The sequence below is a fragment of the Podarcis tiliguerta genome, assembly GCF_965153285.1.
Source record: "Podarcis tiliguerta genome assembly, chromosome: 9".
NCBI lineage: Eukaryota > Metazoa > Chordata > Lepidosauria > Squamata > Lacertidae > Podarcis > Podarcis tiliguerta.
In genome coordinates, this window is record NC_139542.1 from 20,003,864 (window position 1) to 20,030,471 (window position 26,608).

At 41.5% G+C, this 26,608-nt stretch overlaps 1 long non-coding RNA gene across 1 annotated transcript; it reads left to right on the forward strand.

Annotated features, from left to right (window-relative positions):
- The first annotated feature begins 2,915 nt into the window (after positions 1-2,915).
- Positions 2,916-9,906, forward strand: LOC310657756. Its single transcript, XR_014501901.1, has 2 exons — positions 2,916-2,994; positions 9,534-9,906. It is a non-coding gene; the product is annotated as an uncharacterized lncRNA (long non-coding RNA).
- Positions 9,907-26,608: the final 16,702 nt, after the last annotated feature.

Below are 26,608 nucleotides of genomic sequence, written 5' to 3' on the forward strand. Positions count from 1 at the left end.
TGGTCTCCAAAAACACGCATATCTGATGCCAAAGGCCAGTGTAAAAATCTTCTGTTCTTTATCCCCAGGCTGTAATAAGAGAAGACCTAAGCAGGTCCAGAAGCCAGGGGTTCCAGTACTCCCAGTACTCTGGATTTTTTGGAGACTAGACCCAGGGGGAAAGTGCTGTACACCGCAGTTCTCTGAATCCCCAGAAATAGTCTGTTAGATTAGACCATGGGTGAAGAATTAGATCCAGTTCAGATGTTGTGTTGTTGTTTAGTCGTTTAGTCGTGTCCAACTCTTCGTGACCCCATGGACGAGAGCACGCCAGGCACTCCTGTCTTCCACTGCCTCCCGCAGTTTGGTCAAACTCATGCTGGTAGCTTCGAGAACACTATCCAACCATCTCGTCCTCTGTCGTCTCCTTCTCTTTGTGCCCTCCATCTTTCCCAACATCAGGGGCTTTTCCAGGGAGTCTTCTCTTCTCATGAGGTAGCCAAAGTATTGGAGTCTCAGCTTCAGGATCTGTCCTTCCAGTGAGCACTCAGGGCTGATTTCCTTAAGAATGGATAGGTTGATCTTCTTGCAGTCCATGGGACTCTCAAGAGTCTCCTCCAGCACCATAATTCAAAAGCATCAATTCTTCGGCGATCAGCCTTCCTGATACCACATCCCAATGTGGTGCGTGCTCCACAATCTTTTGAGAGATGGGCAGAGCTGTGTTGAAATTACACTTCTGATCCTTCCTTTCTATCTCCAGGTTTAATAAAAAAAACCAGGACTGCACAAGATTCTTCCATGGCTTCCAAAGAAGAACCTTGCACTGCTTTCTCTGCTGAAAGCGGGGCTTGCATTCAGTGCTTGCATTCAGTGCCAAATGGAAGCCCTACTTGTAGCAGAACGGTCAGGAATGCTCTGTAATAGCACCGATGGGGCTGCACGTAGGATAGAGCATTCCTACCTGTGAAGTATACAATTCTGGGATAGAAAGCCTGACTGGATATGAAACTGCTTTCTATGTCAATCACTTTAAAAGTTAGTACAAACACCTTAAATCCAACCCAGAAAAAAAATAGGGTAGGTAAACATCAGAATTCATATAGAGCTAGAGTTATGTAAGGTACGCGGGTGGCGCTGTGGGTTAAACCACCGAGCCTAGGACTTGGCGATCAGAAGGTCAGCGGTTCGAATCCCTGTGATGGGGTGAGCTCCCATTGCTTGGTCCCTGCTCCTGGCAACCTAGCAGTTCGAAAGCACGTCAAAGTGCAAGTAGATAAATAGGTACCGCTCTGGCGGGAAGGTAAACGGCATTTCCATGCGCTGCTCTGGTTCGCCAGAAGTGGCTTAGTCATGCTGGCCACATGACCCAGAAGCTGTACGCCGGCTTCCTTGGCCAATAAAGTGAGATGAGCGCCGCAAGCCCAGAGTCGGTCACAACTGGACCTAATGGTCCGGGGTCCCTTTACCTTTACCTTAGGGTTATGTAATATTGCAGGTATCAACCTAGCCACCACATTTGAGACCCAACTGAAATTTACACACCGGCTTCAAAGGCAGCTCCACAGACAGTGCATTACAGTAATCAAGTCGAGAGGTTGTCAGGGCACATACTATAGTTCTTAGATTTCTCATTAAGGAATCATCAATAAACTCTTCTGTTATGGAGAAAATAGCAGACCCCCACATGTTGAGAAAAGAAAATGGCTATGTTCTGAATAAGTACAGTATGTTCATTAGATTTGTTTACAATTAATGTAATATAAGGCTTTTTAAACTAGAGGCTCCAGAATACTGATGCATTTGATGATGGGCTATGGAAATGTACTGGGAACATTTTTACAGTTTCTTTCCCTTGCTTCTGGCTGTGAACATGCATTCAGAATTACTGCAGAATGAATAAGAGACTCTCAAAATATAAAGAAATGCCCGTTACCAAGGGATGCTGTGCAATTGCTAGACTTCACGGTATCATATTGACAATTGTGAATGGGGAGTGGGAGGCGCCTATGACTCAATCCCTTGATTTAAAATGCAGTCCACACTGTGAAAATGTATGAGGACCTCCGCCTCTGCATTGTAAGCCTATAGAGTCTGGCATTTAAAATGCCTACGTTGCTTCCCTCTCAGCTCACAATGCACTTGGCACATTCCCTTTTAGCTGGAAACCAAGAGAGCTTTCTATTCAGTTCCTGAAACTGCCTCTAAACAAAAGTTACTCAAAACAGAAAACAACAAATAAGAAGTTATCCAAGTTCTAAACTCTGTCTCTGTAGACACACAGAACAAAACAAAAAAGCCAAATCAATAATGTGCTATTGATTGTAGAAAACTGCCTTTCTCTCTCTTGCTTTTTGGATGATCTTTTTCATTCTTTGTGATAATATATTTCCCCCCTCTTCCTCAGCATTTCTTCTTCGTCCTTGAATTTTAATCTCTTCTTTAAGCTGCCAGTCATCAACACACAGTATTACCGCCCTATTCTCTGAAGGTGTTTTGAATCCACAGTGACTATTTGTTGGCCACTACTGAAAGTGAAGTATGCCACTCATGTTTGGGGTAACTATTCAAGAAGAAACATGCTACAACAAGACCATCAAGCCAAGGATGAACTGGATCAATCCTTTTGTATCACAAATCATCATGCAGACCACATTGTAGTTTTCCCACAAGTAGAAATAAACGATTGCCTGGCGCTTTCCTTACATCCCTTTAGGCAGCAGGCAAAAACAGTCCTCTTCTCCCAGGCCTTTGGCTAATGAAACAATCTATGGCCTTTTAAACTGTGGGGTGGTGGTATTGTTATTTTTTGTTGTTATGCTATGTATTTTTGCGTTTTTATATTGTTAACTGCCCTGTGATCTTTGGATGAATGGTGGTATAGAAATTTAATTTATGATAACGATAATGAATTACATAAAAGATTTTCTTCCTTTAGGAAAATTGATACATCTAGATCCAGGCATAGCCCAAGCAAATTGAGTAGTACGTCCCCGCCACTCCAGGCACAGTTAGGTAAGATTAGTCTTTGGACTTAATAGGTAAAAGCAAGGAATTAGAAACTCAACTGGTGTGTATACTAGAGATCAGGAAAGGTACCATGTGGACTAAAAGGGCACTAGCATGGTTAATAAGCAGAGTCAAATAAACTACAGTATTAGAGGCAAGAAGGCTTCCTTCAAAAAGTTATAGTCTTGTCCAAAGGAAGAGAACAAAAAGGACCACAAACTTTGGCCCAAAGAGTGCAAGCAGACAGTATGGTGGTTGAGTTTGGAATCCTATACTTACTTGGAAGTAAGCCCTAGTAAACTCAATGAAACATACTACTCGGTAGACATGTACAGGATTACACTATTAGGAAACCAGCCAAATGAAATAAGAAATCTGAACAATGAACTGTGTTCCTGTTTTATGCTAGAGTGTCAGGTTGAACTTTTCTCTGGATACAAAGGGATTTGGTAGATTTTGACTGCAAATTACAACCTTACTAAGCCATCTTCATGTTGGTGTGTTTTGTTTGTTTGTTTTTAAAAAAACTCCTCAGTATTTAATGATGTGTTACTGCGCTACAGATTTGTACATAGCATCAAATCTAAGCAATATTATTTAGCTAGTCCTGAATAAAATCGCTCTTCACACTAGACATATAAGGAAGAACAGATAATGGTGTTAGCAATTCAACAACAAGGGTACTTTTAACTTTAAAATCTTTAATGAGCACAATTGAATCAGGCTCATTAATTCCAGTGTCCTGGAGTGCCCACACAATTCTGTAAATATAGCCGTTAGGAAAATGCACTACTTTTCTTTCAAGCCGCCATCCCTTTAAAACTAGATTCTGTAGCATCTGGTTCTCTTCTAAGAGCTTGTCCAAACCTTCTTCCCATGGTGCAACATGAGTAGAAAAGCAAAAGCCATCACGCATGGTGTTGCTAAGGAACACTAATTTGCTATGGTCAGCATGACATCTGTGTATTTCTGTTATAAAAATCCAATTCAGATCTTCTACCAGTCATTTAAGAAATGGCATTTAAACTTTAAAAGCCTTAAGCACGTGCAATTGTTAAGGCAACAAGGGCCCATCCCAAGAGACAAGTACCATCTCCCCCATTATATGTACAGAAACTGATTGCACTTGCAATTGGAACTTATTTCAGAACTGGCACAATGACACCATCTTCCACTGCATCTGAGGACAGACAACTAGCCTATGGGCAGGCCATGTGGCACACACAGCTCCAACTTCCAATACCTTTCAGGTTTCCCCCAGACCCCAGCATCTGCTTTCTGAGGTGCCCCATCACTCTGCTTATTGGTAGGCTCAGCCCTGAGTTCCACACATGGGCATCTGTTGGGGGACAGCAAGGCAGAAAGTTGCCCTCCCTGGATGAAGTTTAATTCCCGGGTTTCTTTCTTTTTTCTTTTCTTTTTTTTTTTTTTTGGCCTTCTTTTCAAGTAAACTACAGTGTTACCTCGGGTTATACACGCTTCAGGTTACAGACCCCGCTAACCCAGAAATAGTACCTCGGGTTAAGAACTTTGCTTCAGGGTGAGAACAGAAATCATGCTCTGGCGGCGCAACAGCAGCAGGAGGCCCCATTAGCTAAAGTGGTGCTTCAGGTTAAGAACAGTTTCAGGTTAAGAACAGACCTCCAGAACAAATTAAGTACTGTATTTTTTGCTCTATAAGACTCACTTTTTCCCTCCTAAAAAGTAAGGGGAAATGTGTGTGCGTCTTATGGAGCGAATGCAGGCTGCGCAGCTATCCCAGAAGCCAGAACAGCAAGAGGGATCACTGCTTTTGCTGCGCAGAGATCCCTCTTGCTGTTCTGGCTTCTGGGATTCATAATATTTTTTTTCTTGTTTTCCTCCTCCAAAAACTAGGTGCATCTTATGGTCTGGTGCGTCTTATAGAGTGAAAAATACGGTACTTAACCTAAGGTACCACTGTACTTACAACAGTACAACCTGTCCTTGCATAATTCTCTTGAGCTGCAGGGTAGGGTGAAGTGTTGCTTATCACAATGACTTCCACAAGACCAAAGCTATCATGCACTCAGTGCTGTCTTTAGCAGATGTGGCACCGGGATGCAAATATCCACCCAGCGCCCCCAAATTACCATGGATGGGGGTGCAAAGCTGTGCACTGCCAGCCATCGGGGGGCGCAACTCTCTCCCATGCCACTGCAGGATAGTAATCCCCGCAGAGGCTTGGCTTGGAAGGGAAGCTGCGCACCCGCCAGCCATATCATTGGTGCGGTGCAGCTGGTGGGTGTGCAGGGAAAGGGGAGGCCACTGGCAAAGCCGCGAGGCTCCCCCACTCGCTGGGGTGCCCCTGAGAGGCCAGCGCCCTGATGCGACACACCACTAAGCCCTATGCGAAAGATGGCTCTGCATGCAGTCACAGCTCAGCCCATTCTGAAGGCTAAAGGTGAGTAACAAAAGTATATCCTTCCACTAAAGCAGAGTTAAAACCCAAGGATGGCTAATATGGCCGCCACGGGTGGCACATTTGCCCTCAGAGACCTTCTATGGTGTCCACAGGGTTCCCTTTCTCCATTTCTATGGTTTGCAAATGTGCCCGTAGGCCAAAAGGGATATTTGCATTAAAATATCATTAGATGTTTCTTCCCCACGCTCTGCTGACTTAGCCCTGTACCCACAAAGCCTGTACAAATAACTAGTTATCACAACACTTCTGATTAGTACTTCATTTGTTAACACTGAGATACTGTGTGATGAATAGAACTGGACAGAGACCAGAGTTCAAATCCCCAACCAAACATTATGGTTGCTGAGTAATCTTCGGCCAATCACTAGATGATATTTAACACTAGCCCTACATAGAGTAGACCCACTGAGGTTAATGGACATGGCTAACTTAGCTTCATTAATTTCACTTGGTCTGCTCTGAGTAAGATTTAGTTGACTACAACCCATTCTCTCTCTCTCTCTCTCTCTCTCTCTCTCAACCTAACGTACTTCACAGAGTTGTTGTGATGATAAAATGGAGGGAATAACTAGGTAAATTGCCTCCAGCTCCTTGGGAGAAAATAGTTTCTGACCTACCCCCAGAGAGAAAGGCATGTTGTAGCAGCAGACCTCAGGCACGTTCAGATAAATGCCCAATTTGATATTTGCTTGTTCATCACTCAGTGAGTAGAACCAACAAGTGACGACATGTACATGTGAAAGGGTCATCACAGATCAAACATCACAGTAGATCTTTCATCTTGCCCTCAAGCACAGTATTTTAAAACAGAGGCTGTTGACACCCATGAGTCATCAAGTGATGTACATGTGGTAAAGAATATCTGAACGGTACGATTTGTGAATATTTAGATGAGGGGCCTTCTAAGCAGTGCAAGAAGAAGAATCTCCTAGTAATTCTCTTGATGACTATTGGATTGAGTGCAGTTATTGCCTCTGGTCAATAGAGCCAGTGTGGAGTAGTGGTTAAGAGCGGTAGTCTCGTAATCTGGGGGACCGGGTACGATTCCCTGCTCCTCCACATGCAGCTGCTGGGTGACCTTGGGCCAGTCACACTTCTCTGAAGTCTCTCAGCCCCACTCACCTCACAGAGTGTTTGTTGTGGGGGAGGAAGGGAAAGGAGAATGTTAGCCGCTTTGAGACTCCTGAAGGGGAGTGAAAGGCGGGATATCAAATCCAAACTCCTCTTCTTCTTCTTTTGGTCTCAGTTATATTACATCCAAAAATAAACAGTTTGGGTTACCTTTACAGGAAACAAAAGCTTTTCGAGAACACCTCTGAAACTCTTACAACACCACATTCATGTGCAATTTAGCTGAAATGAGAATGTAGGCTACTATAAATCTGAATTCTTTTTTTAATCAGAGAGGTAAAGAATTATTCTTTGTAAGGCTATTCAAAAGTGCCACCTCCTATATCTGAGCTGAAAGTTGTGTACCACTGATACATTTGAGCTTCCTATGAATAATTGGATTGCTATCCAAAATATGCTCCAGCACCATTGTGCCTCTAAAGGTGCTCTTTAAAAGTTCTGGCCATCTTTGGCTTTCTGCAAAAGGAAGTAACATGTTATGCTTCAAGCCCTGACAGAATCAACTTCACTTTAGAAGCCCTCCTGCAGAGATTACATAACATACATACACAACTTGAGAGTTTATGGAAAGCCAGTAAGTCTTTAAGCATAGATTACGGGAATACAAAAGGCAGTAATTCATTCATAAAGAGGAATGAGTCATCCATTCTTCAGAGTTATCTAAATGTATTCAGCCAAGGCCAAACGTGCAATGTTCATGTTGGCTTGAAAGACAAAAAATATGTCCTTTTTATTCTTGTGACACTTCCTAACCTCAATTATGGTTCCTGAGCATGCAAATGAAACTCAACTCATACGAAGAAGGCTTCATCAGTATGGGGAATGTACACCCCCATGGTTTTCAAGGACCACAAAGGGTTTGTTATTTACAACATTGCTATTCTGTTTAAAAAGGGGGCTGGGGGAATTTTCCACTAATGGTTACAGGATGCATGTAAATCTGAGATATTTTCAGAAGTTTGCAAGTACTCGTCAGAATCCTGACAATCCCATATTAATCTCATGTTTTTGATAATCCTTTATGAGTGACTAGCCCTAATATTTGAACTGAGCAGATTTAAAATGTGTATCCTAAAAGATTAAGGCTGCAATCCATTTACTGGGGAATACGCCCCATTGGATTCAATAGGACTTATTTCTGAGTAGGCATGGATGGGGTTGTGTAAATTGCTGGTTTAAGGCACTTCGGGTGGTTAATCTTAAAGGCAGCATTGATCCAATTCTGTCACACCCCTTAGCTATCCTGTATATAGAAATGGGGTGAGCTCATATTAAGGCTGATAGCTTTCCCTTCAGTCTCTTGCTAAGCCTAGCCAGCAGAACCCTCTGTGGAACCCGCAGGAGCATGAGGTTGCACTATTGCTCGGGTATGTTGACTGCTTTACTATTTCCAGTAGTTGATCAACATTTTAAGAATGCTGCAAGGCTTCCCGAAATATTCTCTTGCTTCTAGAGCTGAGGAATAGCTCAGTTGGTACAGCATAAGACTCTTAATCTCGGGATCGTGGGTTCGAGCCCCACACTGGGCAAAAGGTTCCTTCCAACTCTACAATTTGGTGATTTTTAGATTCTGGGGGAGTATGGCTGATTCAGAGGTCAGGGATCTGTGGATGCTTCCCAGCCCAGTCAGTATAAAAGGAGAGGAGAAATCAAGGAGAGAACTTTTCACACTATTCATATACCAACCAAAACAACTGGGCAAATCTTTGGCTGTGGCCTTGTAGGATATTTTATATTAACACTGAGCATATCAGGAGCTTTTATTGTTATGGAATGTGGAAGAACCAGGAAAAGAGGTCACCCTCTGAACTGCTTGCTAACTAGCCTCTCATGCCCATTTTCGTGGTTTATTTTTAGAGGGCTCTAGGAACTGCATAATTCATGTAGCAAATGGCTTTGACGCACTTCATGGAAGTCTTCCTATGCACTAAGCAAAAATGATATTGCATGTGCAAACAAATAGTGTTGACAGTCTTCGAGAAATGGTGGGAAATGTTTCAGATAGCAGACGTCAAGTGCTCAAAGCAGTTCATGCATATTATCTTAGTCAACCTTACAACAGCTTTGTCTACCTAACAATTGTTAGGTACTATTGTTATCCACCAGAGGGCTGTATTTCTGGTTGAAGTGTGATTTGAACTGGCTTACACGGCGCACATTCAAAGCTACTATGTTGTATGGCAAAATTTGTTGCAGAATTGGTATAATCCTAGATACTGGAGATCAATATTTGGTAAGGGCTTCATAGAAGTGATGAAGTCTGAGCATTATGAAATCTTATCTACCATACCTTGTTCACTTCCGGTCTGGTGATTTTCTGTGGGACAATGAAATCGGAGAAGGAAATGTCACTTAAGCTAGTCTGTCTTACAGAAAATGTTAGCTCAAGGCTTCAGGGCATAGTCTGAAGGTACACAGAATCATAGAGTTGGAAGGTCAACCAGTCCAACCCCCTGCAATGCAGGAATGCAGCAAACATACAGTGGTACCTTGGGTTACATACGCTTCAGGTTACATACGCTTCAGGTTACAGACTCTGCTAACCCAGAAATAGTGCTTCAGGTTAAGAACTTTGCTTCAGGATGAGAACAGAAATCGTGCTCCGGCGGCGCGGCAGCAGCAGGAAGCCCCATTAGTTAAAATGGTGCTTCAGGTTAAGAACAGTTTCAGGTTAAGAACGGACCTCCGGAACGAATTAAGTACTTAACCCGAGGTACCACTGTACTGAAGTTAAGATAATCTGAGGCTGTATACCCACATGCACACACACATTTACTCTGCATCCAGTGTGCTCCCTCCACTGCTTTTGGAAGCAGTGTACATGTGACATTCACCAAAATCCACATCTATCCTGTAATTTGTTATAAAATACTGTGTTTTGATACATTTCCTCCGAAAACAGTTTCAGTCCAAATCGAGGGGGGAAATGACATACCGGTAGCTGCATTTTAAGTTTCCCACTTCCTTGCAGAGAATGTCACTGGAGGCATGCCAGGAGCCAGAAGATTCCACAAGGCGTTGGGAGGCAATTAGCATCAAGCTGGGCTCCTGGTGGGCGGGGCACCTGAGTGGACCTAGAAGAAGACTTTGCCCACCCAGGTCCTCTCCAGGGGAATAGAGGGAGAGCTGTGTTGCACTCTGCCAAAATGTCTTGTCAAGCATTTAGCTCATTCAAAACCAGCCATTTCTTATTCTGTCTGCACCAAAATCAGAATCATTTTCAAGTTTTAAGCTGTAGGAACACACACACACACACCGATTTCTCATTATAATGGCAAAATGTGATTCAGCTCATTCTCCTTTAACAACAGGGAATAAATAAATACACTTTCATCTCTTTCTCCCCTCCCCCCGTCATGTTATTTATTTTATTTCATAAACTTTAGACCGCTTGATTGTAAAAAACCTCAGTGGTTTGCAAAAGGATTATTATTTGTGTACATGGTGCACATGGCATTTCACATAATTTCCTAATCAAGAGAAGTCTTTAACCCCACCCCAGGTTCTTAACAGTCTTGATTGTACAGAAAATGACAAGGGAAAAGGAGAGATCCAAGGGTAATAAAGGATTAATGTGGACAAATGAAGTCACTGCAAGTACTAGGTTGTCTCTAACCTATTTAAGCAACTGCCTTGCTATGAACACATCAACATAGTATCCATTCTGCTAAATAATATCCAATAATAAATCATTTTTCTATGTTGTACACCCAAGCATGAATACAGAAAATGATTATACTGAATAGAAAATGGTCATACAGTAAGATTGCAGCTATGGTATAAGAGTAACACACACACACACACACAGAGAGAGAGAGAGAGAGAGAGAGAGAGAGAGAGAGAGAGCTGTGATGCTAATACAGAATTTGCAGTAATGCATTCCCTATACACTGATTCTGACTCTGTAATTTTGTTATAACAACATGCAAGTGGTGATTAACAAGCATAATCTTCATGAGTCCCTGATGTTTGATTGATTGTCAGCCAGGGTCCATGGATTAGCTTAATCACTCTACTCATTTATCAACACTAAGGTGAACATGCAGTTTTGTTTGTGTCCTCTGACTTGCTTCTTCAAGCTACAGCTGAAAATTCCGTTCCAAAATCCTCATCCCAATGCCTAAACAATTCCCCAAAACCTCTTCACGAAGATGCTTCATCTCTGCAACATTCCCAGGTGTTTCTGCAACTAGCTTCGCCTGTTGCCATTTTCCCTGGAAAAGATCCAAGGGCAAGTTGTGGGGTTTGAAAGCTTCCTCTTTTGGCATGTGCTTAATTGGAAGCCACAGAGAAACAGTGGAGTATTTTTAAAGCTGGCATTTTGGATGCTCTAAAGTCTTTCATCCTATATCAGCATCAGTCAGGACCGACAGGCCTGAAATCTAAGCCAGCAGGGCGTTAAGAAGCCAGAACTGCCATTAAATGGGCTATGTAATTATTTGTGGAAGAAGGCAAGGCAGTGCATTTCAGCTGCAAATCTGAGAGTGGCCAAGGGTCAGCCATTGTCTCTTAGCCTAACTAACCTCAAAGACACCTTCATTCTCTTGGGCTAAGCAACCTTACCGGAGTGCCGGGGGATAATATCAGGAAGCCTAATATGTCACATGATGCTGCTTAGAAGAAGAGTGGAATAAAAATGTGTTAGGCAAGCAGATTAAGGACACAGGCTTAACCTTCTATGGTTCTGAAAAGGTCACTGGCAACTGTTTGCACATCTCAACGTTTTTTAAAAATAACTTTTAACTAATTCATATCTAAGCCAGGTTGTATCAACAGTCTGAGGCACAGTCATTTCAAGGACAGCCTTCCCCCACATGAACCTGATTGGGCCCTAAGACTGAACTCAAAGAAACTGTTCTCTAGACTGTGTCTAAGGTCCATCAGGTTGGTGTACCAGGGACAGAACAAGGCCTTTTTAGTGATGGCCCAACACCTGTGAAATTATCCTGAAAACTCTGCTTAGCTGCAGTTTTTAAGCAGGTAAGTAAAAATCACTAAGCTGGACAATTACAAAAAAAAAAACCCTTTTTAATTCCTTTGTTTAATGAATTCACCAGGATTTGCATTTGTTCTAGTACTTATTTGGATAGCATTTGACATACATTTTAATGATACTTTTTTTAAAAAAAAAAAGTTAATAATGTTTATAACTTGGTAAGGATAAACAGCAGGGGAAACACTGTGCTTCCTTTAGTTGCGTTAGACATAACTGTATCTCCACAGATTTTAACCGCTGTGATCTTTAAACTTTTCCCCTCTGAATGGTCTATTCAGTATGCCACATGTTCTCTGATCCATTCATAGATATCTCTATAGAGATAAATTAGCTGCAGTGCAACTGTCTGATAGCATCAGCAGCCCCAGAAGGCTATGTGACAGACCACTGGACCTAAGAGAATTTGAAGAAATTTCAACATGAACTGATGTCACTGGAACTCAGTGTCGCTATCAGATATGGCACCCACTGGGATGAGCAGATGAATGTGACTTTAGACAAACATAGGGAGACAAGAAAGGAGAATTTCTTTTGAAGCCAGCAACTAATGGCACAAATCAGGACAGTTCAGCTTCAGAGAGCAGCTTCTATCAAGTAATGTACCAATATGCTGTTCTGGTTCAAACAAAACAAAATACTCTAATATGTATACATATGGCAGATAAAATCTTACGATGGACTACAACTGCTTCATCAGAGCTCTGTAACAACCTGAGGCGCTGTGAGGCAGACCCAGGATATTGCAAATCCAATACAAGCAGGGTGCAGAAACATACAGTATTGCATATATAGTGCAAACAGTGCATATTGTCTAATTCCTCCATTATTAAACTTCATTGGGAACCCCAGGGCAATGTGCGGTAGATACTGTACCTGAGGTAGGAAATTTTGCTGCCATTCTAAGGGCAAAAAAAGAGATCCAGCCAGATTCGAAGAGACAAGGATGTTGCTCCAAAGCTGGGTAATAGAGCAGGTAACAGCTATCTAGTTTCTTATTCCTGTAAACCTGGGTTGGCATACCCTCCAAAATTCCTCAGGTGAAAATAGGGACATTTCTCACTCCCCCTGCAGAACATTTCCACCACCGCTACCCCAACAGGACCCAGCACATACCCCCTCCACTGAGAAAACCCCTTAAACCTGATTTTATTTTCTTTGGTAGATCTACAAAAAGAAAAACGGGGCAAGATTAGACGTGGACACAAAAGCATTTTTTAAAAAAATGTCTCCTTGAGCTCTGCTCTGCTCCCACCCAAGGCAGCCCTGCCTTTTGCCTAAGCCTCAGAGCCAGCACCTCACATGAGGCTGGGCCTTGCCAGGGGCAGCCTCTCCTCCTAACCCAGTCTTCCAAGAGAGGAGGATGGCAGCGGCAGCCATGAAGAGGCCATGGAGGCTGCCACTGCTGCTGCCACTCAGGGCAAGTGCCAGCTCATCCTCCTCCCCAAGTTTGGCACTGGTGGGGGCAATAAGGGCATTCTGGGGTCAAATCAGAAGATGGGGTGGCTTTGTAATTCTGGAACTTTCCATGGAAAATAGGGACACTTGGAGGGTATGGGTTGGGGAACCTTTTTCAGTCTGAGGTTATCTTTCCTCATGGGGTTCCAACTGGGACCCCCTGGCAGGCAGGACCAGAGGCAGAAAAAGAGTAGAGTGATATATTCATTAACTTTATATAGTAGGCAACATTCCGGCTGCACAAAACCGAGAGGTTTACACACACACACACACACACACACAACCCTCTCAATAGGATGCAGTCAACTCATAGCTCTTTAATGCATTGTTACCCATGTCTTATTTATGCCCATATATATATTGGTGGGGGGAGGAAGGGGAGAGATGCGGCCAAATTCAACAAATTGTGGCTTTGGGGACATTGAAAACTCAGCAATTCAAAACACCCAGACATGCCTATCCTCTTAACTCCACTTCACTGAATCACAGTTCACCAACTTTACAATTTTAAGACATGTTATTACTGAATCAAGCTTTGCAGAGACTTGCTGTGACAGCACAAAATATTTTTTCTGTTGTACAAAAATATTCCAAGCTGATTATTTCCCCCCTGAAATTCCAGTGGTAATCGCATATATACATATCAGCACAATTTAGGAAAATACATCTTCAGGGGAAGGATATGCATAACGGCTATGTTCAGAAGCGAAAGCGGTACATGACCCACAATTTGGGAACAGTAATCTGTTATACAGTGGCACATATAGCTAAATATGATACATGAAGTCTCACTGATTACAACTGAAATTGAGGCATATGTCTGCCACCACTTAACATGGATCAGTAGCCACTTTCCAGAAAATCCTGAAACTTGGTACAGTTTTAGCATAGAGAGATGAGAACATAAGAAACGTCCTGCAGGATCATACCAAAGGCTCATCTGGTGGGATAAATCAGCATCATATAACTAGCATACTTAACTCTAATTAATGCATAAAGGGGCTAAGACAAGAGTAAGCTGTCCTGCCAGGCTTAGCTATGCCACACCTGGAGAGGAAAGGTTACCAACTCTTTGTTGTTGTTCTTTGTTCACCATGTGAACCCTACCAGTAAGGAGGTCTAAGCTGGATGCTCCAAGCTTAGACCACATGGCTTTAGCAAGCCATCTTTCTGTTACTATAAAAATAATTTAGAAACTCTTTTTTTGGAACCTAAGTTATACTGCCTTTCTTTTCTTGTGGCTGTATGGGAAAGCATTTGTAAGTAAAGCATTTTTAACTTACCAAACATGTGGGAGCTTTCTATGTTAAAGAAAGTGGGGAACTCTAGAAGCAACTCGGGGGGGGGGTATTTTAAAGGTTTCCAACTTTATTTAGTTGCATGGTTTGTGATTTTAAATCTCTGCTTGGACTCTCTTACCAAAGAGTACTTGCCCCAAACCTGGATCTAGGAATCCAGGGAGTTCTCCTTTTTATTTTACCAATATTCTTTTATCTTGAACCAAATCCAAAAACCAACACATGCAATTCAGCATCCTGTTCTCACAGTGGTCAACCAGCTTCCGATGGAAAGCCCAATAGCAGGACCTGAGAACAACAGCACTTTCCTCACTTGTGATTCCAAGAAGGTGGTATTCAAAGGAATACTGCCTTCGACAGCAGACTGTCTAAAGCAGGGGTAGGCAAACTAAGGCCCAGGGGCCGGATGAGGCCCAATTGCCTTCTAAATCCAGCCTGCGGACGGTCCGGGAATCAGCGTGTTTTTATGTGAGCAGAATCGTCCTTTTATTTAAAATGCATCTCTGGGTTATTTGTGGGGCATAGGAATTCGTTCATTCCCCCTCCCCCAAATATAGTCCGGCCCACCACATGGTCTGAGGGACGGTGGACCGGCCCACAGCGGAAAAAGGTTGCTAACCCCTGGTCTAGAGCAATGATAGCTAGTAGTCACTGATAGCCTTAGTCTCCATGAATTTGTATACACTCTTTTTCAAAGCAATGTATACACTCTGCTAAGGGGTGGTGGTGAGTAATTAACATTCTGTGCCAAGCTAGCTCTGAAGCTGCTGTTCCTCTTACATAACTAAAGTTTCATCTTTGTCCACTGCTACTTTTCTGTACCATATATGCCTTAAAAACACTGCTTGGTATTTTATCTTTTTTGTGTTGCCCTTCACTTCTTTGCTATAATTTTGCCGTTGCTTTACCTTGTTCTGTACTTACTAAAAGTACAGTAAAAACTGTTTACAAAAAAAAAATACCTGCACAAAGAAAATAGTTATTTGACCACATATATTTTCTTATTTCTTCAGGATTCAGTCTGCTTCAGAAGAGTCGTCTGTCAAGCCTCAAATTTAGTTGGTTTATTCAATTTATAGATCGCTTCACAATCAAAAGAAGTCTCAGAATGATATACAGAAGCAATAACACACAAAATATAATATACTATCCTTTAAAGCAATGTGAATACACTAAAAGTGATTATCCACACAAAAAAAATCACACAACACAAAGTATCCACACCCACACAAGAATGAGCACCAAAAAAGAGCCACCCAATGCCAGATTGTTAGTGCTGACCAAAGTGTCTGAGACAATAAAAGGATCTTCACCAAGCACTGGCAGAATGACAAGTTGTTGTTAGGAAGCTTCACTGGGGAAAGCATTCCATACTTGGGGGGCTACCACAGAAAAGGCCTGTTCCCTTGTTGCTACCCTCTGGATATGTCTTGGAGAGGATACAAAGAGAAGCACCTCAGATGTCGATCTCAGGTTCTGAGGAGATTCACGAGGAAAGGTGATCTGGGAGGTACTAAGGTTCCGACCTGTGCAAGGTGTTCTAGGTCAAGGTTTTCTAGTACTTTGAACTGGGCTCAACTTCCGAGTTGAGCGCCAGCGATCATGGCGGCCCCCTGCTGAGCACCGGAGGGGGAGCTCCGAAAAAAACAGGGTTCTACCGCTACGGCGACGTGGTGAACCCCTGAAAACGTAGGCGGAGGAAGCCTACGTCCGTGGGACTCGGCGGGCACCAACAGCGATCCCCTAAAACGTTTCTGGGGCTCAGGAAGAGCTCCGGAGTGTGGAGGGGGTAACGCGGTGCTGAGAGTCAATCGCTTCTTTTTCGGAGAGACGTCGCACAGCCGTGATCGGAGGAGCGCTCAACTTCTTCTTGGGACAAATTGGATTATAAAAGAACTTTCCGTGAGTAGGAGAATTACAAATTTTAAAAGGGAAAGAAACAAATTAAGGAACTTTTGGATTTGGCAAGTTAAAAAAGCAAGCTAAATTAGAACCGAAGCGGTAAGGTTTAACCAGGAAGTCAGCCTTCCGCTCTGTATATAGCTGGAAACAAAGACTTTTGCGTGCCAAACCTTTAAAAGTGCTTTTGAAGAAACGGAATCTGGCGTTTTGATAAGGATCTTTTCCCCCCCCTAAGTGGCAGGGAAAAGGGGGGGAAGGACTGGAAACTGTATTGCCTGCGTAAGAAAGAGCTGACTGTGGGGGAACCACCGCCCGGCGCGCCCGGCGCGCCCAGAACCACCGCCCGGCGCGCCCGGCTCTGATCTGTCAATCTGAAAACACAGGGTAAAGGAGGGACTGCGGAGAGAGACTCTGAGATTTTAAGCTCTGCAAACTGGATTATACTGTTAAAAGCTGAGACTGTTTAAGTCTTGTTACTGGGAGGAATTAGCTGCAAAGTTGCTGGGAAGGAGAAGGAGAAGACGGGAGCCATTGTTCCCAGGGGCTATTGTATCCCCCTGGTGGACATAAGGATTGTTACAAAGACTGATACAAAGAAACAGAAAGCAACTGGGAATTTTCCACTGTTTGGTTTTAAAATCTGACAGCTTGCTGCAGCTGGGAAAGTGACTGGGGACTTTCCACTGTTTTGACTTCAAGTCTGACAGCTAGCCTCAGCTGAGAGTGACCTTGAAATAAGTTGCTGTGGTATGGCAAGTGATAAGGGAAAAGTAGACCAGCTGCAGGAGAAGACTACAAGATCTGGGAAAACCTTTTACTCAGGAAGAAGAGCCTCTATACCTGACCCAATTGGAGGTGCATCTGTACAACCTAAACCAAAAGCTATGTCTTCAACTGAGGACCTTTTCAATACAGGATTTGCAAAAATTCAAGAATCATTAAATAAATTGACAGAGGAGGTTGTAGAAACAAACAAAAAGGTGTCAGAGACATCTTCTAAAATAGATCAAAATACAGCTTGTATTAAACAAAATACGAATTTAATTCAGCAATTATTGCAGGAATCATCAAAAACAAGGAAAATTGCAGAAGAAGCTAAAGCAGCTGCAGAGGCCACAGAAGAAAAAATACCACCGATTAACAGGCAACTTGAGGACTATAGAACAAGATTTTCCATGCTTGAATTAAAAGATAAACAAACGAATCTCAGGATCAGATCCTTGCCAGAAATTGAAAAAGAAGGTCTTAAGGAATTTCTTGCACAGGAATTTGCAGATTTCTGGAAACTGGATCTGGATAAAGAAGAAATCAAAATAGTAAGTGCTTTCCGACTGGGTAAAACAAGCAGGAGAATCAAGACAAGAGACTGTTTGGTCACCTTTGGATCTAAAGAGGAGAGAGATAAAATTTTGGGACTACATTTCCAAAGGCCTTTGGAAGTTGGTGAATCAAGAGTGGAATTGTTCAGGGACATCCCCAAACATCTCTTAGACCTCAGATCTAGCTACAGAGACTTGGTCACACAGCTGAGAAAGAACAACATCATCTTTAGGTGGGAGTTCCCTGAAGGGCTTTCGTTTAGTATAAAAGGAAGGAAAATAAAAATAAAATCAGTGGAAGATAAAGACAGATTTTTAAAGGACTACGAGGAGGACTTACAGAAGGAATTCTTTAAAGACCAAGACCCGTCCGATACACAAGAGAGAAAAAGGAGAGATATAGCTAAAGCAATCTTGGATTTGGACAAGACGACACCACCGGGACCAGAAGAGAAAGAAGACACATTGGGAGCTTCTGGAGGAATATAGCAGACCAATTTCAAGATGTCTCTGCAACTATTAAGCTGGAACTGCAACGGTCTAAACGTGGTTTCTAAGAGAAAATCAATTTTTCACATTTTAAAAAAAGAACAATTGGACTTGATTTGTTTACAGGAAACACATGTAACTAGGCTCCATAGAAAAATTCTAATTAATAAAAGACTAGGTCAAGAGTTTATTTCATTGGACAAAGTTAAAAAAAAGAGGAGTGGTGGTATATGCAAAAGAGAGCCTAGCACCAAAATTAATTTTTAAAGATGAACAAGGAAGATATTTGGCAATTGAAATTCAACACCATGGACAGAAATATCTGATTGTTGGCGTATACGCACCGAACGAAGGAAAATCGGAATTTTTCAAAAAGTTACATGAGACTGATGGACTATCTGGAGTACAATGTGATCTTGATGGGAGATATGAATGGAGTTGTTTCTACAAATATGGACAAGGCACAACGGCAGGTAGTCACCAAAGATGGGAGACTACCGAAAACCTTTTTTGAACTGACTGATAACCTGGTGGATATCTGGAGAACCAAAAATCCTTTAGAAAGAGAAGGAACCTTCTTTTCTGAAGCCAAAAAGACATGGACAAGAATTGACCAAATCTGGATCATAAGAGGACTGGCACCAAAGACAAAAAAAGTAGAAATCTGCCCAAAGACTTACTCCGACCACAATGCTGTAAAGATGGTAATGAACTTACAACCAACTGGTTCTTTCAGATGGAGGATGAATGACTCTCTGTTTAGAGATGAGGAAATAACCAAGAAGGCCCAGAAAACTCTGAAAGACTATTTTGAGATAAATTTAAACACTACGGTGGAAAAAAGAACTGTATGGGACGCAAGTAAAGCTGTTATGAGAGGATTTTTGATACAACAGAACGCACTCAAGAAGAGATTACAACAGGAAAAAAGAGAAAAGATATTGGAAAAGATTAAGGAAGGTGAAAAAAGACTGAGATCAAATCCAAAATCACAACAAATCTTGAGAGAGATAAAGTTATATCAAGTACAATACATGCAAATGATAAATCAAGAGATTGAATGGAAGGTCAGACAAATGAGACAAAGAACTTTCGAATCAGCAAACAAATGTGGAAAGTTATTGGCATGGCAAATAAAGAAGAGACAGAAAATGAATACAATAACAAATTTAGAAGAGGAAGGAAGAATTATTCAGAACCCAGTGGAAATTAGGAGTACCTTTCAAAGATACTTTAAACAGCTTTATTCACAACAACCACAGAAGGAAGCAGATATGGAGGAATTCTTGAAAGAAAATGGGCTACCGGAAATATCTCAAGAAAGTAAATTTAAATTGAGCTGCAGGATAACAGAACAAGAGGTAGAGAGCGCCATCCAAAATATGAAACTTGGCAAGTCCCCAGGACCTGATGGGTTGACGGCAAGATATTATAAATCAATGAAAGACTGGCTAATTCAACCCTTGAAGGATATATGTAATGACATATTACAGGGGAAAAGGACACCAGAAACGTGGAAAGAAGCTTTTGTGACTCTCATACCAAAGACAGAATCGGAAAAACACCAACTTAAGAACTATCGGCCTATATCATTACTTAATGTGGATTATAAAATTTTTGCTGACATTTTGGCTAGAAGATTAAAGAGGGTTTTAGCGGAGGAGATTCACAAGGACCAAGCAGGCTTTCTCCCAGGAAGGCACCTATCTGATAATGTAAGGAATATAATTGACATTTTGGAACTTTTACAGGAAAGAATAAACACAAAAGCAGCTTTAGTATTTGTGGACGCGGAGAAAGCCTTTGATAACATTTCTTGGGGTTTTATGAAAAAGAATCTCCATAGTATGGGGGTAGGCCAAGAGTTTGAAAATGGTATAGGTGCAATCTATTCTGAACAAAAAGCAAAATTAATTGTTAACAATGTTTTGACTGAAGAGTTCAGAATAGAAAAAGGAACACGACAAGGTTGTCCTATTTCCCCTCTGCTTTTTATATCGGTCCTGGAGGTGTTGCTGAATATGATTAGAAAGGACCAGATGGTAAGAGGGATACAGGTCGGAGTTAAACAATTTAAATTAAGAGCATTTGCAGATGACTTGGTTTTGACATTGCAGGAGCCAGAGTCCAGTGTGAAGAGGGTTTTAGAACTGATTCAAGAGTTTGGTCGATTAGCAGGTTTTAAACTCAACAAAACAAAAACTAAGGTTTTGACAAAGAATCTAACAGAAAAAGAGAAAGAAAGGTTTCAGAATGAGACAGGTTTGACAGTGGTGAAAAAAGTGAAATATCTGGGAATTATTATGAACTCAAAAAATGGGAACTTATATAAGGATAACTACGAAAAATGTTGGATGGAGATAAAAAAAGATCTAGATATATGGTCTAATCTAAAACTCTCACTGTTAGGTCGTATTGCTGTGATAAAGATGAATGTATTGCCAAAAATGTTATTTTTGTTCCAGACACTGCAGATTATTGATAAAATGGACTGTTTCAAGAAGTGGCAGAAAGATATATCCAGATTTGTCTGGCAGGGCAAAAAGCCAAGAATAAAATTTAAAATATTAACAGATGCAAAGGAAAGAGGAGGCTTTGCCCTGCCAGACTTGAAACTTTACTATGAAGCAGCAGCTTTTTGCTGGCTGAAAGAATGGCTACTTCTTGAAAATACAGATATACTGGACTTAGAAGGATTCAATAATGCGTTTGGGTGGCATGCTTACTTATGGTATGACAAGGTTAAAGTTCACAGAATGTTTAAGATTCACATTGTCAGGAAAGCATTGTTTAATGTATGGATTAGATATAAGGATTTCTTTGAAAACAAGACTCCAAGGTGGTTATCTCCGATGGAAGCAAAAGCAGTCAAAAAACTCAATATGGAGGCCAATTGGCCAAAATATTGGGAGATACTAGAACAAGATGGAGATAAATTGAAACTGCAGAGTTTTGACAAATTAAAAAGTAAAGTCCGTGATTGGCTCCACTATCATCAGATAATGGAGGCATATAAATTGGATAGAAAAATTGGCTTCCAGGTGGAAAAATCAAAATTGGAAACAGAATTGCTAGAACCCAAAACTAAGGTATTGTCAAGAATGTATAATCTGCTGCTGAAATGGAATACACAGGATGAGGAAGTGAAATCAGTAATGATTAAATGGGCACAAGATGTGGGTCACAACATAATGCTAGCCGACTGGGAACGGTTATGGACCACTGGGCTAAAGTTTACGGCATGTAATGCCCTAAGAGAAAATATTATGAAAATGATATACAGATGGTACATAACACCAGTCAAACTAGCAAAAATTTATCATATGCCCGATAACAAATGTTGGAAATGTAAAGAAACTGAAGGTACCTTTTTTCATCTTTGGTGGACATGCCCAAGGATTAAGACCTTTTGGGAGATGATCTATAATGAACTGAAGAAAGTATTTAAATACACATTCCCAAAGAAACCGGAGGCCTTTCTCCTGGGCATGGTCAACCAAGAGGTACGTATGAAAGACAGGATATTTTTTATGTACGCCACAACAGCAGCAAGAATACTTATTGCAAAGTATTGGAAGACACAAGAATTACCCACGCTGGAGGAATGGCAGATGAAAGTCATGGACTATATGGAATCCGCAGAAATGACTGGCAGAATCAGAGACCAGGGTGAAGAGACGGTGGAGGAAGATTGGAAGAAATTTAAAGACTATTTACAGAAACACTACAAGATTAATGAATGTTAAAATAACATCAGATTGAATGTAGAAGGTTATTGGAGTAAAATTTTAAGGATCAGAAGACCCAACATCTTAAGTTCTAAGCATTGAATAAGCTATATTAAGACATTCAAATCAGAAAAGAGGTTAATTATGACAGAGGGAAGGGATTTGTTGTTTAATTGTATGAATTGGAATACAGGGAAGGGAGACTCGGGGAAGTCAGAGAAACAAGTTAATGCAAGATTAATATGAAGATAAGATTGTTTTTATTTCTGTTTTTTGTAGTATGTTATGTTTGTGTAATTCTGTATGTTTTTGGTGTATTGTTTGTTGTTTTGTTTTGCTTTGTTGTCTTTTATGCAAAAACGAATAAAATATTTATAAAAAAAAAAAATGAACTGGGCTTGAAAACAAAGTGGAAGTCAATGCAGCACACAAGAACGAGATATATGTTCTGACCACCTGTTCCCCATCAGCGGTCTGGCTGCCATATGCCACACTGATGTCAGTTTTTGAACCACCTTCAAAGGCGGCCCCACATGCAGTGCATTGCAGCAGTCTAGTCTAGTGGTTACCAGAGTTTGTGTCAGGTTGGAAACAGTATCAGTGCAATACAGACTGGGATTTAACCTGTGTGCTAGCCTACAGGTTTAGCAAAAGGAGAGGGACATCAGAAGTTGTCTTATACAAAGCCAGAAGCTTAGTGTAGTCTACCCTGGCATTCACCCTACAGGGTTTCAGGAAGGAGCCTTTCTCAGCCTCACCTGGAGATGCTGAGGAACGAACTGAGAGCTTCTGCATGCACAGCATGCTTTCCACCACTAAGCTAACATCCTTCCTAGGGAAGTGCAGGGAACAAGCCTAAGTACCAAGGAAGTTTCTTTTTGCCAAAAGGCCAGGGCAGGTCACTCATAAGTTGGGCTTCCTCAATTGGTATGACCTGCTCTTGCTGTCTATGCCAGGGTGGATAACCAGTAACCTCTCACTAGTTGTTGGGACTTCCCAGTGCCCGGTACCCTCAGCCAGCAGCCTCAATTGTAGTTACACAACATTTGGAGGGTCACATAAATTAGCCACCCCTGGGCCATACAACATTGTCCTTGCTAGCACAGAAATCAGATGCAATTTTTTAAAAAAAGAAAAGAAAAAGAAAGCTGAATTCTCAGGTAGTGAATTGGACTTACTTCCCATCATATGTTTAGCTGAAATATATACCTATTGGTTTTTTAAAATGTGTTAAAGAAAGATCCTTTCTGCTCACTGTCATCCTCCAGCATTTGTGTCCTGCGACCTTTTGTGCTATTAATGCCCAGAACCATTGTTATATCAATGCAGCTCAGCAAGCACAGAGTCAGCAATGTGGTCTTTGATCCTGACACTTTTGATTCTTCCCTGGGAAGAGGGAGGGGGGAACATCGCTCCTACCAGCAATTTCCGTTGCCTGAAGATAAGCATATGAAAACCTGCTGATACAAGCTGTGATCCTCTTGCCACCACCCACACCATAAGTTATCAAGAGAGAAGTGTGGATTTTCAAAGTCATCCTCTCCCACTGGTGTACTGTTACCCGTTCATCTCTGCCCCTTAGGCAAAACTGCACAGATACACAGAGATTATCCGTAATAATACTCAAAACACTTACTCTTTTAACTGTACTTCTCTGAGAATGGCAAAGTTTCACACTGACAATAAACAATTGCTCCTCTTATATAATTAATTCATGCAAAAAGAAGATAAGCCACATCACAGAGGAATGGCATATGGTAATTTATTCAGATAAAGGGTGGTATATAAATTGAATAAATAATAAATTGAACAAATAAAGCACAATTTCCTGGAAACAATGGAGCAGGTTTTCTCTCCTTCCTTTCCTCCATCCCCAAAGCAATTTGGGCGAGTTTAATTATATAAAGAGTGGTACCTTTTGTCTTTGGCAAACTTCCAGGGGCCACAGAAGCAAAAATGATGTACAAGGACTTCCGAGGGCAGACAGAAAAGCTTGGAGGACCACATTTAGCCCTGGGCCTAGGGTTCTTCTCCCATGAGCTATGTGGACATGGGTCAGGAGAGACATACAGAGCTGCCTTATCCCAGATTCGATCTGAATTGAGTGGGGAGGGGGAACCTAGCTGTGTTTTAAGCAGCTAATGTGTACACACACCCTTAGTCAACTTGGGGAAACTCATTCCTTTTAGTTTTCTGGGGTCCCTCACCTGCCAGACACACACACCCCTTATAGCTGTCTCTGGCCAAACTAGGCTTTCATGACAAATAAGAGCAGGGCTTTTTTTCCACTCAGTTCCAGCACCTCTCAGGTGGGTGCCATTGCCATTATAAAGGGAACAAGGAAGGCATCCCTGGAGAGTTCCATAGAACAGTTAATAAACTGTGGCGAGAGAGCATAGCTGAGTGGAAACAATAGAAGGAAGTGTGTCGTGGTTTGTTTGGTTATCAAAACTCTCCTCTGCGTCATAGGCTATCTGTAAATCCTTAATAACCAGAGAGCCTGGGCATCCTCTTTGACTCCTTACACGCTTTGGAAGCAAAAAGCTGATAGATAAACAAAACACTTCCAATAATATTCTAAGCAAGCACGAAAAGAAAGAACACTGAGGTAATTTTATTCAAGTTCTGCTGATTCAGAGTCCTTTTTTCTTTTAGTCCCTTAGCATTATCGGCAGTTTCATCAACATTTCTTGCCTTGAATAATTTCTTCCAAAGCCGCTTTGCCCTCTCAGTATTTCCTTCACAATAAATGTCTTGTATCAGACTGCTAGAACAGCTTGACTCAAGCAGAAGGCAGATGCCACTAAATCTAGATCTATGATCAACTATCTTGGGACTGCATGATTCCTTCTTTCCTTTCTACTAGATGCTGAGGCACCAAAAAAAAAAATTCTTTTTCATCTTAACTGTGCAAGGACCATGTTCAGATGACTCTCTGCTGCTCATTGGGAGGTGGGTACGGTTGGGAGAGAAATGTGGTTCAGTTTGCAATTAAAGGCAAACCTACCTAATTTGCATTTTCTAAAACAACACAAGAACCAAAACACAACCATCATTTGAAATTCATGCATCTCCAAATTTTACATGCAGTTCTCCACCCAAGTAATGTGCACATAAAGCGCACATAAAGTGTATACATTAGTGAAAGAGACATGCAAAAATGCATTTTTAGGGAACACCGCTTTGCAAAAAAAAAAAATGTATTTTAGGTAAAAACTGAACACCAACCTATAAACTAATGCATACATCAGGATAAATTCACACTAAAATGCTGATGAATTCCCATTATGATTTTTAAAAATAAATAAATCACGAACTGATGTGGAAATGTAGAGAAACAAATTTAAGATTGGGAAAACGACAAACCAAAACGGACCAATTCGCCACATCCTTAGTGATGGGGGACATTTTAGCTTTTACACATATTTCATGGATGCTCCATTGCTGTGGCGTAAACAGATACCAATACTGATTTAACAAGCCATCAAAAGGCAGTCAAAGATGGAACCACCCAAACCTTGTGAGGTAACAATGTTGCAGAAACTGATATTTAATGCAGCCCCTTTTTTATTTCAAACAAAATAAACCGTAACATCCTAGCCGTCGACCTACATATACAAAGCTGTTCTGGCAATGCTAACATTCTTCCACTTTATCCACCGTAAATGTTATGAAATCATCTCTCTGTTAAGAAAATTAAATCTCTCTCTCTGTGTGTGTTTGCCACTAAAGTATTAATAATTTGCTCCCTCCCTCCTGACAGCTTCTTGGAAACTGTGCTACACAGACAAAATGCTTTCAGAAGCTCTTTAGAGTAAGAGAGAGAAAAAATACAAAACTAAGTCACGGGTGAGAACTGTTGAAGCTTGGGAACTCACAAAGTATGTGAAAAGAAAATGTCAAAAGGTAAAAAGCAATCACAAGTCACTGTGACCTAGCCATGTTTTAAGTCTGAGTTCCGGGCTCAGCTCAAGGATCAAATAGACAGGAACACTGCTCTCTATTCAGGCTTCATCTGACAATTTTAACAGATGGATAGAACTTCAGTGGGGTTATTTATGTCCCTCACCCTGAGAACCACCACCATCGCCCTGGCTGCAAGGACCACAAGAGGCCCTTGGGCAAGGTTGCTCATATTCAGAATACTTTAACAAAAAATGGGGGAGGGGTAATGCTTGGCCATTTGTCATTCATCTTTTCAATACAGTGGTACCTCGGGTTACATACGCTTCAGGTTACAGACTCCGCTAACCCAGAAATAATGCTTCAGGTTAAGAACTTTGCTTCAGGATGAGAACAGTTATCGTGCTCCGGCGGCGCGGCGGCAGCAGCAGGAGGCCCCATTAGCTAAAGTGGTGCTTCAGGTTAAGAACAGTTTCAGGTTAAGTATGGACCTCCGGAACGAATTAAGTATTTAACCCAAGGTACCACTGTACATGGAAACGAAACTGAAATTATTCTAGAAGGGCCTGACTGTGTGTTGGATTGTGGCACTGATAGGGAAGTTTTTAAATGTTTGATGTTCTTTTGTGCTTTTAATTCTTTTGGGAGCTGCCCAGAGTGACTAGGGAAACCCAGCCAGATGGGCGGGGTATAAATAATAAAAATAAAAATTATTATTATATGGGTGTTTGGATATGCGCATGCACGTGAGCACGGAACTGAAATGTGTTCTGGGCTGTGTTGTTTCTAAGTTTTATGGTATCTGTACTTGTCTTGTATATAGTTTTTATTAAAGGGGGTGAGAAGGCATTTAACTTCCTCTCCAAAGTGATTCTGTTAGATTTTAGTTGTCAACTCATGCCCAAATCCAGTTTGATGAAGAACATGGCGATTCACCGTGACCTTTTACATTCCCG